Here is a 14,236-nt window from a genome sequence, read left to right as displayed (position 1 = left end):
TTTGACAATATTGATTCTTCCAATCCATGAACACAGTATGTTTCTCCATCTGTTTGTGTCCTCTTTGATTTCTTTCATCAGTGTTTTATAGTTTTCTATGTATAAGTCTTTTGTTTCTTTAGGTAGATATACTCCTAAGTATTTTATTCTTTTTGTTGCAATGGTGAATGGTATTGTTTCCTTAATTTCTCTTTCTGTTTTTTCATTGTTAGTATATAGGAATGCAAGGGATTTCTGTGTGTTAATTTTATATCCTGCAACTTTACTATATTCATTGATTAGCTCTAGTAATTTTCTGGAAGAGTCTTTAGGGTTTTCTTTACAGACAGAACTGATGACTTTATATTCCACACTCTAGTGTGGAATATTTTAAGCATTTTGTGTTTAAGTAACATACATAAAGTCATCAGTTCTGTCTGTAAAGAACTTTGTTTGCATACTAGTTCCACTGTTAATAAATTATAGCCACTAAATAATCAGATAATGAATATCTCACATTAGTTTAGGAAGGAAAGTTGACCAGATTGATTTAACTTTCTTAGAGTAGTTATAAACTATTGATAGATTTAACCAAAGCTGACTAGCAATGCTCTTTGTTTTCTTAAACTAACTCCACTATTTTTTCATTAAAAACATAAAAACTTGATTATTAGTCTGTAATAGCCTCCCTACATTTTAATTTAAACACCTCTGAATGGATCATTGGCACAACCTTATTTTTGAGGACGTTATACTTTACTAGGAAATTATTTCACTTTGCATCATATTCCATACAAACTCTCCTGTAATGGTAGACATACTATTCAGAACAGTGCCCCCAAACCAGGTATGTCTTGAAAAAGTCTTTTGATGTAAAATTGCTACAATTAGAGTTGTTAAATGAATTGCCTTCCTATTATTATTTATTTACCTTTAAGGTCACTCTTCAATAGTGCATGCTTAGTCACTTCAGTCATGTCCGACTCTGTGGTCCCATGGACTGTAGCCTGCCAGGCTCCTCTACCCATGGAATTCTTCAGGCAAGAATACTGACAAAGTTGGTTGCCTTTGTTCATCCAGTAATGTGACGGCTATCTTACGAGAGGCTGCTATGTATGGGCTCTTTTTTAGACAATATTATAGTGACACAGGAAACATTCTTCCTAACCTTATTACAATGTCTAAGTTAATAACCTTGACTACTTGTCTATATTGGCATATCTTCCTTTGTACAAATCTTTTTTTAGAGAGCCATTCATTTAATAATTATTTTTTCCCTGTCAAGCCCACTACATTATAAGTTCAATGAGGGCAGGTATTTTGGCTATTTTATTCAATCATGTGTCTTCAGCATTTAGAACAGTGCCTGACCCTAAGCAAAAACTCAAGAAATACTTATTGAATAACTTAGCACCACCATATATGAATCTCACTTTAATTAGCATAAACTCAAGTTAATTTTAATTTTGGTTGCTGGATGGTTATTGGTTATTCATTTTGAAATCTAACATAATAAGATAGATTGATGAATAGATAAAAGAACAGGTAAATGAAAAGATATATAGTAAAATTAGTATTGTAACATTAATTGTAGAATCTGTGTGGTAGACAAAATGGTATTGGTTCTTTCAAATTTTCTATGTTTGCCAATTTTTATAACAAAGTATTAATCTTCCCTCTTAGCTCAGTCGGAAAATAATCTGTCTGCAATGCAGGAGACCTGGGTTCGATTCCTGGGTTGGGAAGCTCCCCTGGAGAAGTAAATGGCAACCCACTCTAGTATTCTTGCCTGGAGAATCCCATGGACAGAGGAGTCTGGCAGAATACAGTCCATGGGGTCCCAAGAGTTGGACATGACTTATCAATTAAACCACCACCATAACAAAATACTAGGGAAATGTAATACAAAGAAAAAGCTGCAAAACAGTTAATAGCTATCTGTTTCATACAGGTTCTTTGTTTGGAAGGATAGTTGAAGGAAATAAAAGAGACAATGCCAAGTTTACGTCTATCTGAGAGATTCTGTGGTGGCATAATCTACTTGTTTGTCTCAAGGAAACTGTTAATTGTGAATCATTTAAAAAAAAATATTAGTACTTTTATTGTAGGAATTTTCTTCTGCTAGGAGTTTTCTTCTGTTTTTTATAAACCTTGTAAGTCTTAAGAAGCCAGCTGCAGGTTTAATGCTTTATTTGGTTTTAACAGGAAATAACAGGCATTGAAGAGGGCTCATTGAAGAGTACTCTTTCCAGTCTCTAATGAATGAGAATCCATTTTGGAAGTTTTGGTTTTACTGAATTTGCATGTATCTCATCTTGCATTTGAGAGTGTGCACCCTGATGGTAAGGACACTGAATTATATCGATTGTGGCTAGGAAATTTAACATTTTTTAGGTTGTGTCATAACCAATGCATCATCACAGTTGGTAATCTTCAAAACACTGACGCATTTTTCTACATGCTGTTCCCAAATGTGCTGGACCAGCTGTTGAGAGCCACACCATCCAATCGCCTGGAAGACCACTTCTTGGACCACAGATCACCTAACATACTATACCTCTTTGTTCTAAGAAAGAATGGAAAAATTAAAGCAGGCTACCGTGGTTTATTACTCATGTTTTCTCTGTTAAGCATGGGCTATGGGAGTCACTGCATCCACATTAGGAGGTCTTGGCATTCTAGATAAGCACTCATAACAGACAAACCAGTGGGTTTAATATTCACAGCTATGAAAGTGATTGTATCAATGCTTGAATCTTGAAATTTTTGATTGTGTGTATGTGTATGTGTGTGTGTTCTTTGTCATTTTCCCAGTGAAAATTGCCCTGACACTGATCTCAATGTTAATGTATTCCTGCTTACATTTGACTTTGGAATATGTTATGGCTAATTATCATTACACAGGATGAAAGATCAGAGCCTTGAGTGAGGTACTTGGGCTTAGGAACAAAGAGAGGCCAATTCAGCAACCTGGCTGTAGGCCCAACAATTGTAATCAAACATCTTGAAACTGGTGGGGTCTTTGCCTCTATTTTTTTCCCCTTTTTCTTCCTCACTTTTTGAAAGGGGATAGTGGAAGGGGGTTAAGGGTTTGAAGGGGCTGAAATTTCCCCTTGAACATGATGTCAATATGTTGGCATGTCTCCTTTTATTAAGATGCCATCCAACTGATAACAAGTCCTGCTGTGTTTTACCAACATAAAAAATTAGACTGGAGACCGAGGAGCGGCAGGTGGCTTTTGGCACCAAGAAATAATCACACTTGATGTGGAAAGGAAAGTAAAAGGAGCCATCTGTTCACTGCAGGAGGACGTGAAAAATCACATTAACATATTGTCACTAACATCATGAAATACACAGTTAATAATAAATTTAGTTATCATGGCAAGTCGTGTTGGATACTTTCTCTGAAAATGTAGAATGTGAAAGATTCTCTGTCTTGCCCACCCCATCTTTTTTTTTTTTTTGGAAAAAAAAATAGACATTAAATCTTTACTTGGGATGTGTGTGTATGTGACAGAGTTGAAGGGAAGAAAGTGTTTCATTTTATTTATTTTTTTTTAAACTTTTTTTTTTTTTTTTTAGTTGGAGGCCAATCACTTCACAACATTTCAGTGGGTTTTGTCATACATTGATATGAATCAGCCATGGATTTACACATTTTAAAGCCTGGCTGTCATTGATTTTTGCTGACTAAGTGAGCAAGAGTCTTTTCATGCAAATAGAATGAATAACTTATTTGATTCTGTCCACTTATCATCTACCATGTTCTTCTATAGCCTGTTACCTGGATGGAGAAAAAGAGATGTAGGCAAGAAATTGATTGTTTTGATGATGTCACTTGCACAAGACCCAGAGCTTGCAAACGCTGCTATGAAAGGCACAGAGGTGGCAGAGTGCTGCCTGAGAGGAGAATCAGAGGCTGTGACCTTCTCTTGAATGTCTAATAGGCATCTGAATCTGCCTTTTGTCAGTAAAGTGTTCTGCTAAATAGTGTCAGAGTGGATTTTATGTGTGATGCCTATATATATTTTACAAGAGAACAAATGTATTAAAGCACCATGATGGCAAAGTTTTCTTGCACTTTTTTTGTGCATGTGTTGTTTACATATGTCAACAAAGTAAAGAAGCTGCAGAGGCTTTAGGTCAAACTAAACTTGAGCAAATTGGCGTTATTATTGCTGAGTCATTGTTAGAGCCATCATGTGATAACACACCTTTATCTGTAGCAGTGTGCTATCTAGCCTTTTATAGTCATTGTTCACTCTCACTGCAAATCTGTGACTCAAATCCACATTATTAGTAGTAGCATTATTAATCTAATGACCTCAGTCTCACTATTTACAAAATTATACTTGTCATATAATAGAATTCTAATGAATAACTTGACCAAGAATTTTTCTCTAGGTATGGTTGGTTGTTTATATCCCGTCGTTATCACTTTTGCTAGAGAGCGGAAATATATATAGATAATTTTAAGAATATCTATATGTAATTATGTAAAGAAAATTAGAATAGAAATCAGGATTTTAGTTCTAGCTCTGACTCTAACTAGCTTTAGGGTATTTTGCAAGTTAAATGATCTCCTAGACCCCTTTTTCTTAGGGATAAAATTTAGGAACTCTAAAAAGAAACTTGTCCATTCTAAAATTTAAAGATTTTAGGATATGTTGTCCAGTGAAACTTGATTTTTATTTTAAGCTAATAGAGAGAAAATGGAGTACAGTGAGCAGTCATTTTGGTCATACATGTGTGTGCTAAGTTGCTTCAGTTGTGTCCAACTCTGTGACCCCATGGATTGTAGCCTTCCAGGCTCCTCTGTCCATGGGATTCTCCAGGCAGGAATACCAGAGCGAGTTGCCATTTCCTCCTCCAGGCATCTTCCTAACCTAGGGATAGAACCAGTGTCTCTTACCTTTCCTGCACTGGCAGGCAGGTTCTTTACCATTTGCTCCACCTGGGCAGTCCTTGGTCATACATATTTACCCATAAAACCTGAATGACCCTGGAAGGTAATGGGAGAATTTGGGTTGCCAGCTTTTATCCATTCAGTTGTGATGGCATTTGGAGAGAGATCTGCTTTGTTGGGAGGGAGGTGGTGGAGGACTTGTTGTCTGTTACATATGTGATAGTCTGTCACCAAAGGTAAATGTTACCCTGTATTCCTGACTTAGGTATAGACTCTGCCTCCTAACATAAGTCATCAGCGTGTCTCATGAATAGAGACCTTTACCCCTCAGATATGTTTCTTAAAAATGATACAATTTCTGTTATTTCAGTTAGATGATCTGGACACAGAATCCACTTAATTCTCTCCACTGGTCTTGAATCACATGCTGGTTCACCTTCCTGGACATCCTTCCTTCTCTCCTATACCACCTACCAAAAGGTCAACTCATTTTTCTTCTTCATGGAAACCTTTCTGACCCCTTAGCCTTAGGTTAGTCCCCCTACACCTTATACTTCTCTTTTTCTAACAACCATTGCTCTTGAATTAATTGTTTGTTGTATGCCATATTTTCTGAACTATAAGCCTCAGGAAGATAGCCCCCATCTCTCTATTATGGTCACCAACATATGCCAGGCATTATTGCTGTTTAGTCACTAGATCATGTCTGATACTTTCAGACCCCCATGAACTGCAGCACGTCAGGCTTCCCTGTCCTTTACCATCTCCCATAGTTTGCTCAAACTCATTGAATCAGTGATGCTATCCAACCATCTCATCCTCTGTTGCCCCCTTCTCCTTCTGCCCTCAATTTTCCCCAGCATCAGCATCTTTCCCAGTGAGTTGGCTCTTCGTACCAGGGGGCCAAAGTACTGGAGCTTCAGCTTCAGCATCAGTCCTTCCAATGAATATTCAGAGTTGATTTCCTTTGGGATTGAGTGGTTTGATCTCCTTACAGTCCAAGAGACTCTCAAGAGTCTTCTTCAGCACCACAATTTGAAAGCATATATAAAGCATTTAGTAAGTATCATTTTATTGATTGATAGTTGGTTACTCAGGTTTTATCAGGTTTAAGGGAATGAGTTTTTGGCATTAACGTTATCCTACATTTACCCTGAAAGTCTCTGACAAACTTTAGGGTGCTGTTCCAGAGGTTATCTGTGCCTATGGAGACACAGAGCTAGACACTGTTTTAGGGTCCTTCTGGACCAATTAGAATGTCTAAAGGACACCCTAGCCTGGACATCAAAATAGTTCCTGGCTCTTCCAAGGCTCTTGGATTTATTTTTATAATAGCCTGAAAATATATTATTAAAAAGTTGAACTATGTACTTAATAAATTCTCAGCTGGTCATGGAGCTGATCCAGTAGTCTGACTCTTCCAAAGCATTTAAATCTTACCTGGACAAGCATTGTTCGGTAGACTGGAATCCATCATTTTACCAAATCTTATTTGGCTTGGGAGTAACAAATAAGTTTAATTTTATGGACCTGAAAACTAGCAGAGAAATATGTTTTATAATGTCAAGTAGAAACTATATATCTCTTCATGTGTTACTTTGCCATAATGTTTAGAATGAAATGAATTTGCCAAGTGACTAAGTATGTGAAATGATAAAATGAATTACTGGTTTTCTCCCAAATTATTGTTAGAACTGATATTTAGATACAGTCATGCATTTATTACATGGGAAATACATGCTTAACTCATATATTTATCATTTTAATACATATTTACTGAAAAATGTTTATCATTAATAAATAATATCAATAGTAGGAAACATACATACTGCTCTATTGCTTTATTAACCGAAAATCTAATAAAAAAGAGCCACCAGGAAGAAAAGTGAATAATCTTTCCTGTGATAGTCACCAAAAAGGTAGATAAAACCGAGAAATCATAGTGAATGATACTTAATTATATTCTCTAGAAAGTTGCCAAATGTTTAAACTTAGGCTGGGACTATTTTACCACAATGCATAAAAATTCCCTCAGATCCTCAGAGGCAGTCGTACATACTTGACAAGCGTTTTCAGAATTGACAGTCTCCTTTACCCAGTAGATACTTCATTCCCTGCATGCTGGGCTTCTTTGCAGTTGTTGAAAACCAAGGCAGATGGGCACTCTAGTCAGCCTGAGGGGACAGGAATAGCACACTTCAGAGCACCAGGTGCCCTGAGATACCTTCTTTTCATCAGACAGACTAATAGACCCATGGAGGCCAGGAATTCAGTGGGATCCTAGAGGGTATTGCAGGTGGTCATCATTGAAGTGCCTGGTAGGCTTCCTGCTGACCCCTGATTTCACAGAGAGTGTTGAAAGTATAGCTCTTTCACTGTGACAGCCAGGCTTTGACATGAAATAGCATATTAGAGAAACTCGATGGTTTTGCAGTATGGAAAACATTCAGAGGTTAATGCTGATGAAGCATTCTTGTGTTTTTCTCTCTCTCTCTCTTTATTATGGTAAGAACACTTAATGTGATATCTACCTTCTTAGCAAATTTTTCAGTGTAAAATGCTGTATTGTTATCTTCAGGCACAATGTTGTAACTTAGATCTGTAGAACTTATTCATCTTGCATAACTGAACTTTTATACACATTGATCCAACTCCACATTTCCCTCTCCCCTCAGCCCCTGGTAACCACCATCCTGTTCTTTGCTTCTGTGAGTTTGACTGTATTTGATAACTTGTATTGGTGGAATTATGCAGTATTTGTCTTTCTGTGACTGGTTTCTTTTCTGTTTTTGTTGGCTATTTCTGCACATCCTTAGTAATTCCATCTGTCAATAAGTACTCTTTGCTCTTCCTTCTCTGAACTTCTGAGGCATGCAGTGATTCTTGATATAGCACTGTGCATTCTTTTTCTTTGATTACAGTGTAAGCTGCCTAAGAGGACAAGATTGTTTGAGTCATTCTATAGTTTTAGTAGTGCCTTGTACATAAAAATAATAGTTTATTCTTTTGCAGTTCTTTTCCCTTCCTTCATTATTCAAGAATTGTTTGCCAAGTATCAACTATTTAATAATTGCTGGGATGGCCTTGGGATAAAATTTTGAACTAGACATACATGGTCCTTGTCCTTGTGAGGTTCTGGTGTTCAGTGAAGCGGGCAAAAACTGAGTAAATGAAGGTAAACGAAATGCCAATTGTAGTAAGTGTTAATAAGTGGTTAAAGCTGAATATAACTAGGGGTGGTAGAGGTGACTGGGTTTTCTGTTTTTCTTGCTATTTTTCTTTCCCATTTTTGTCTTAGCTGTCCTGTCTTCCAAGTCAAATATTCTAAATTTTCTGAAAGGTGGAGGTATATCTAAAGAATAAGAACTATGAAAGGCTAACTACTGTTCTTATTTTCTCCTTCCACTATACCTCTCCTGGGTATGTATAAGGAGATTACCTGCAAATAAGAAAGAGGCCATGGCTTTTCAGTAACCAGATGCAGTATGCCTTACCAAATACCACAAATTCATATAGTATAATTCCAAATAGAATCACATTCTAACGTACTGTGGATTAGGACTTCAACATATGAATTGGGGGCGGGGGCACAAACCCATATATGTGCTCAGTCGTGTCTGAGTCTTTGTGACCCTGTGGATTGTAGCCTGCCAGGCTTCTCAGTACATGGGATTTTCCAGGCAAGAATACTGGAGTAGGTTGCCATTTCCTTCTCCAGGGGATCTTCCCAACATAGGGATAGAACTCCTGTCTCCTGAGTCTCCTGCAATGGCAGGAAGATTCTTTTTCACTAAGCCACACTGAAAGTGTAACAGCTACTGAAATAGCAATTACTGAGTAAGTCAGGGTCAGGGTCTAAACAGGAAAATGAAGACCGTTTCGGTTATTTGCAACAGAGAATTTGAAACAAGACATTGATTCCAAAGCTGATAGAAAGGTTGCAAACCCAAACAAAATAGTGAGGGCAACCCAAGGATTAAAAAGTAGGAAATTCCTTTGTATATTCTTGCTGTACAGAAATGCAGCAGATTTCTACATATTAATTTTATATTCTGCAACTTTATCAAGTTTATTGATGAACTCTAGTAGTTTTCTGGTGGCATCTTTAGAACTTTCTGTGTATAGTATCATGTTATCTGCAAACAGTGACTATTTTGCTTCTTCCTTTTCAATTTGGATTCCTTTTATTTCTTCTCTGATGACTATAATTCCAAAACTATGTTGAATAAGAGTGGTGAGAGTGGGCATCCTTGTCTTGTTCCTGATCTTAGAGGAAATGCTTTCAACTTTTTACTCTTGAATATTATATTGGACATGAGTTTCAGCAAACTTCATGGGATAGTGAAGGACAGGGAAACCTGGTGTGCTGCAGTCCATGGGGTCACAAAGAGTCAGATACAACTGAGCGACTGAAAAACAGCAACAAATTACATTAGCTGTGGGTTTGTCATGTATGGGCTTTATGTTGAGATGTGTTTCTTTTATTCATACTTTCTAGAGAGTTTTTATTATAAATAATCATTGAATTTTGTACAAAGCTTTTTCTGCAAGTATTGAAATGATCATGTGGTTTTTATCCTTTAGTTTGCTAATGTGGTGTATTACACTGATTTATTTGCAGATATTGAAAAATCTTAGCATCTGTGGGATAAATCCCATTTGATCATAGTGTATGTAATGTTGGATGAAGTTTGATAATATTTTGTTGAAGTTTTTTGTATATGTGTTCATCAGTGATACTGCCCTGTAATTTTGTTTGTATGTGAGATACCTTTGTCTGGTTTTGGTATCAGGGTAATGCTGATTGCATAGAATGAGTTCAGAAGTGTTCCTTCATCTGCAATCTTTTGAATATTTTGAGAAGGATAGGTATTAACTATTCTCTAAAACAATGAAATTAGGAATTCTCTAATACCATATACAAAAATAAACTCAAAATGGATTCATGACCTAAATGTAAGACTGGATAGTATAAAATTCCTTGAGGAAACTATAGGCAGAACACTGACATAAATCATAGCAATATTTTTTGATTTTTTTTTTGACTCTGTCTCCTAAACCAAAGGAGATAAAAGTAAAAATGAAGAAATGGGGCTAATTAGACTTAAAAATTTTTGCATAGCAAAGGAAATCAGCCACAAAACAAAAAGACAACCTACTGAATTGGAGAAAATATTTGCAAATGATATGACCAACAAAGGTCCATTTCAAAGCTATGGGTTTTCCAATAGTCATGTATGGATGTGCGAGTTGGACTATAAAGAAAGCTGAGTGCCAAAGAATTGATGCTTTTGAACTGTGGTGTCAGAGAAGACTCTTGAGAGTCCCTTGAGCTGCAAGGAGATCCAAGCAGTCCATCCTAAAGGAAATCAGTCCTGAATATTCATTGGAAGAACTGATGCTGAAGCTGAAACGCCAATACTTTGACCACCTGATGGGAAGAACTGACTCAATGGAAAAGACTCTGATGCTGGGAAAGATTGAAGGTGGGAGGCGAAGCAGACGACAGAGAATGAAATGGTTGGATGGCATCACCGACTCAATGGACATGAATTTGAGTAAACTCCGGGAGTTGGTGATGGACAGGGAGACTTGGTGTGCTGCAGTCCATGGGGTCACAAAGAGTTGGACATGACTGAGCGACTGAACTGAACTGAAGGCCAATAAAGGGTTAATATTCAACATGTATAAGCAAATCATATAACTCAGCATCAAAAAAACAAACAACCTAATCAAAAAATGGGCAGAAGAACTGAATGGATATTTTTCCAAAGGGTAAATACACATAGCCAACAAGCACATGAAAAGATGCTCATTATCACTGATCATTAGAGAAATGCAACTCAAAACCACAATGAGACATCACCTCTCACCCATTAGAATGTCTGTCTCAAAAAGACCACAGATAACAAATATTGGCAAGGATATAAAAAATGGGAACCCTTGTACACTGTTGGTGGGAATGTAAATTGGTGCAGCCGCTGTGGAAGACAGTATGGAGGTTTCTCCGAAAGCTAAAAATAGAACTACTCTGTGACACAACAGTTCCACTTATGGGAAGAACAAAAAACACTAATTCCAAAAGATACATTTACCCCAGTGTTTACAGCAGCATTATTTACAGTAGCCAAGATATGGGAACAACCTAAGTGTCCATCAGCAGAAGAATGGATAAAAAAATTTTGGTACATATATACAATGGAATATTACTCAGCCATAAAAAGGAATGAAGTTTTGCCACTTTTAGCAACATGGATGGACTTAGAGGGCATTAAGCTAAGGAAAGTAAATCAGACAGAGAAAGACAAATACTGTGTGATATCACTTACATGTGAAATCTGAAAAATACAGCAAACTAGTGAGTAAAACAGATGAAACAGACTAACAGATATACAGAACAACATTACCTGTGGGGGAAGGGAAGGAGGGAGGGACAATATAGGGGTAGAAGAGTAAGAAGTACAACTATTAAGTATAAAATATGCTATGAAGATACATTGTATAACAGGGAATATAGACAATATTTTATAATAACTTTAAATTAAATATAACTTTAAAAGTTGTGAATGACTGTATTGTACACCTGTAAGGTGTAATGTTTGCATCTACTATATGGTTGATAAAATTTTTTAAAATAAACATGTAATTTTTTTTTCAAAAAAGATAAGGTAGGAAACTCTGTATAAGCCTAGAATAGAAGGACAAAGGGAAGAAGGAATACTGGCAGAGACAGGAATGGGCTGGTGGAAGCTGGAACCACATACAGCCTGGAAACAATGAAGCCCCCAAAGAAGAATGGGTGCTGCCAGAGACAGTGCTCAAGACAGAGAGAGAGGGAAGAATACTCGGTTTCATCCCTTCTTCTTACTCTCCATTTTTCTGCCAGGGCCCCTTAATAGCCAACCCTGGACAGGAGCCTGGCAGTTACAGCTTGCTCCTGGGCTCTGTCCTGCATTACAGACAAAACAGTAGGAAGGGAAGGCGGGAATCTGGGGTCAGAAAAATGCAAGCTTGGCAATGTGCTAAAACATAGAACATTATAAAGTGATTCAAAAAGGTCCTTCAAATTAATGAAGGCAGATTTACATATTTATATTTATGGTTAGTGACTGTTATATAAACCTACCCACGACTGCCCAGACAAGACTTATTTTATTTCATTCTTGTGATTTCTTCAAAAATATTTCTTTTCTTCTTTGCCTGGAAGATCCATTCCCCCCTCCCACCCCACAAACTGTGCATTTCTAAATTCTAAACACTGTGTAAAGCCTTGCTTAAATTCTCCTTGAAGTCTCCCAAGTTATTCTCTCCTCTTCTTAATATTTGTCTCTGGACACTTAGAACTTTTCCATCTATATGAGCAACTATGTATATACTCAATATGCAGTTTTTAAGATCAGGGCCTGTAGTCTTTTTATTTCATATAGTTTTTAATATTGCAGCTTGCATATCATTAAAGATCAATAAGTTTATCTAGTGAATAGTTGTATTTAAGAAAACTCATAATACTTGCATTATTCCCAATTCATATTTATAATCTTGCTATCTTTTCTATAATTTTTCCATTATCTTTACCATCCTGTACAACAAAGCCAATAAAACACAAGCATTTTTTTTTCTTTTTGACTCCTTTTTTGAGGGAAGATGTATTTCATTTTATGATTATGTGGGTGAGACTTCTCAGGCTGCCCAGGTGGTACAGTGGTAAGGAATCTGCCTGCCAATGTAGGAGACGCAGGAGACGTGGGTTCTATCCCTGGGTCAGGAAGATCTCCTGGAGGAGGAAATGGCAACCCACTCCAGTATTCTTGCCTGAAAAATCCCATGAACAGAGGAGCCTGGTTGGCTACAGTCCATAGGGTCGCCAAGAGTGGGACACGACTGAGCCACTGATCATACACACACCCAGATGAGAATGCTTAGTCTGGGGTTCAGAGAAATTGCCATCTTGTCTCATCTGAATATCAAAAGTACATGAGATTTTGAATACATATTCTAAGTTAATAGATCTTTTCTATTATTTTACCCCCTTTCCTGCATGGTCACTTTTGTAGATCTTAAAATAAATCTTTTCCTTCCACTAACATGTATAGACTATGAGCCTACCACAGGCATTTGAAATATGTCAGGAAATATAAAACAGTCACTTTGCTGAAATTAACAAAACATTGTAAATCAATGACACTTCAATAAAATTTAAAAAACAAACTCACCTTGGTTGAGGTGATAGGATGTGGTTTAACTTTGGATGTATTTTGAAGGTAGAGCTGGTAGGATATGTTAATGGATTAGATGTGAACTATGAGGGAAAAGAGAGGAATCAAGGATGACTTAGAATTTGGGGCTGAGAAACTGGAAGGGTGGAGTTGTCATCAAGAGAGGAAGGGTAGGCTTCAGGTAAGCAGTTGTGGGAGCTTCAATCTAGACATGTTGACTTTCATGCCTATGAAAATAGGCAGCTGGGTTTTCAAGTACAATGCTCAGAAGGGAGGCCTAGGATGAAAATATGCTTTGGCCTGTTAAGAGGTGCACAGATGCTATATCAAGTCTTGAAACTAAATGAGATCTTCTAGAGAATGAATGGAGATGGGGGAGAGAAATGATCCAAAGACTGAACCTTGGGACTCTAATATGGATAGGTTTGGGACAAGAGAAGGAACTAGAATGTGAATTTTAAAAGTTAAGGGAAAAACCAAGACAGTGTGGTATTCTGAAAGCTCAGTGAAAAGCAGATCATCTGCTTTGTCTAATACTGTGGAGAGGCCAATAAAGATAAATAAATAAAATGCAGCTTGGTAAATATTTCAGTAAATTCAAGAGTGAAATTCTCTCTTTTAACTAAATAACTGGCGTGACTGTGGGACCTGTCAATCAGTGTGAAACTGCTAATAGACCTTTCTACTGAAGAATGGGAAAAATCAGATCTGCAGTTCTGATTTTAGGGTCTATTAGCAGTATCTAAGGACTGATGCTGAAACTGAAGCTCCAATACTTTGGCCACCTGGTGCGAAGAACTGGCCCATTGGAAATGACCCTGATGCTAGGAAAGGTGGCAGGTAGGAGGCGAAGGGGACAACAGAGGACAAGATGGTTAGATGGCATCACTTATTCAATGAACAAGAGTTTGAGCATACTCAGGACAGGGAAGCCTGGCGTGCTGCAGTCCATGGGGTCACAAAGAGTCGTACATGACTTAGCAACTGAGCAACAACAAGTGATACGCTATAGGAGTTTTAAAACAAAATAGAAAATTGTTCAACCTTAAGAAAGCTAATTAAAAGTAATCAGAGTAATCTTGATAGACAAAATTTGTTTTCAATTTAAAAAATTGGCAAGAGAAATATGTTT

This window comes from Dama dama, chromosome 6, assembly GCF_033118175.1.
Source record: "Dama dama isolate Ldn47 chromosome 6, ASM3311817v1, whole genome shotgun sequence".
NCBI lineage: Eukaryota > Metazoa > Chordata > Mammalia > Artiodactyla > Cervidae > Dama > Dama dama.
The sequence above is the reverse complement of the archived record's forward strand: the minus strand, read 5'-3'. Positions refer to the sequence as shown.